Genomic DNA, 1,876 nt, shown 5'->3' on the forward strand with positions numbered 1-1,876 from the left:
ACAGCCTACAGAGTTGGAGGAGATCTTCACCAACTCTCCAACCAACATAGGACTAACATCCCAAATATATAAAGAACTCAAGAAATTAGACACTAGCAAACCAAATAGCCCAATATAAAAATGGGGTAGAGAGATAAACAGAGAATTCTCAACAGAGAAATCTCTAACGGCTGAGAAGCACACAAGGAAATGTTCAATGTCTTTAGTCATCAGGGAAATGCAAATCAACACAACTCTGAGATTCCATCTCAGACCTGTCAGAATGGCTAAGATCAAAACCTCAAGTGACAGCACATGCCAGTGAGGATGTGGAACAAGGGGAACACTCCTTCATTGCTGGTGAGAGTGCAAACTGTACTACCACTTTGGAGATTAGTTTGGTGGTTTCTCAGAAAATTTGGAACAGTGCTACCTCAAGACCCAGCTATACCATTCCCAAGCATATTCCCAAAAGAAAGATGCACATACCCAAAAGATGCTCCACCATACCACAAGGACATTTTTTTCTTTTACAGGTCAGGTCCTTTATTTCTTTTTGTACATCAGGCCATGAATTCATATGGAATGGGCTCCAGCAGCTCAGGCTCCTTCCCATCAGCCCTCACAAAGTATGCTTCTGTAAGTGGTGCCTCAGCTGAACCCAGATGCCCTTCTCCTTGGCTTCCTTCTTCTTTTGGTTGTTCTCCTTCACACACTTCAGGAAGATGTCACTTCTCTGAGTGCTTGACGTATTCAACACGCACATTGATTCTCTTGGTGAGAATCTTGCCCTTAACCTGCTTGTTCACAATGATGACCACAGCGTGCTGGGTGACGTAGACTCTTCCAGTTTTGCCATGGTAACACTTATGGGGCATTCCTTTTTGGATGGTACCCATTCCCTTGATGTCTACAATATCACCCTTTTTGTAGATTCACAGGTATGTGGCCAAAGGAACAACTCCACCTTTCCTAAAAGCCCTAGAGAACACATAGCGAGTGCCTCTCCTCTTTCCCTTTGTGTTTGTCATTTTTGCGAGTTACTGCAAGATGGCTGCCATGGCCAAAAGCCCACAAGGACATTTGATCAACTATGTTCGTAGAAGCTTTATTCATAATAGTCAGAAACTGGAAAAAAAACAAACAAACAGATATCCCTCAACCAAAGAATGGATAATGGAATATTAATCATCTATTAAAAATAAGAACATCATGAAATATGCAGGCAAATGGATGGAACTGGAAAAGATCATCATGAGTAAGATAACCTAGACCCCAAAAGACATATAGAAGGTACTCTCTTATAAGTGGACTTTAGTCATATAGTACATGATAGTTATGTTACAATCCACAGACCCAAAGATGCTAAGTAACAAGAAAGGTCCAAGGGAGGATGCTTAAATCTCACTAAGGAAGGGAAATAAAATAAACATCAGAGGCAGATGGAGGGAGGGAACTGGGGGGGAGAGTGTTTAGGTAGAGGTAAAGGAGGGATTAAACGTGAGGGAGAGAGAACTGGGAAAGAGAACTGGAATTATTGGGTTTTTTTTTGGGGGGGGCAGCTCTGGGACAAGTCCAAAACCTAGGGCAAAAGAAACTCCCAGGAATCCATGAGAGTGACCCTAGCTAAGATTCCTAGCAACAGGGGATATGGAACCTAAAATGGCCACCTTCTGTAACCAGGCAAGACTTCCGATGGGGGCAAAAAACCACCCACAAAACCTTCAACCTAAAATTTGTCCTGCCTACAAGATGCACAGGGATAAAGATGGAGCAGAAATTGAGGGAATGGCCAACCAATGACTGGTCCAGCTTGAGACCCAGCCCATGAAAGAGAGCCAATCACTGATACTATTGATGATATTCTGCTATACTAGCAGACAGAAGCCTAGCATCA

The 1,876-nt window shown here is 42.9% G+C and overlaps 1 pseudogene across 1 annotated transcript; it reads right to left on the reverse strand.

Annotated features, from left to right (window-relative positions):
* Positions 1 to 542: 542 nt before the first annotated feature.
* On the reverse strand, positions 543 to 1,045 carry LOC311603890 (large ribosomal subunit protein eL21-like; annotated as a pseudogene). The gene has a single exon. The product of its transcript is annotated as a large ribosomal subunit protein eL21-like (transcript).
* Positions 1,046 to 1,876: the final 831 nt, after the last annotated feature.

This window comes from Acomys minous, assembly GCF_964271855.1.
Source record: "Acomys minous genome assembly, chromosome: 8".
Taxonomy (NCBI): Eukaryota; Metazoa; Chordata; class Mammalia; order Rodentia; family Muridae; genus Acomys; species Acomys minous.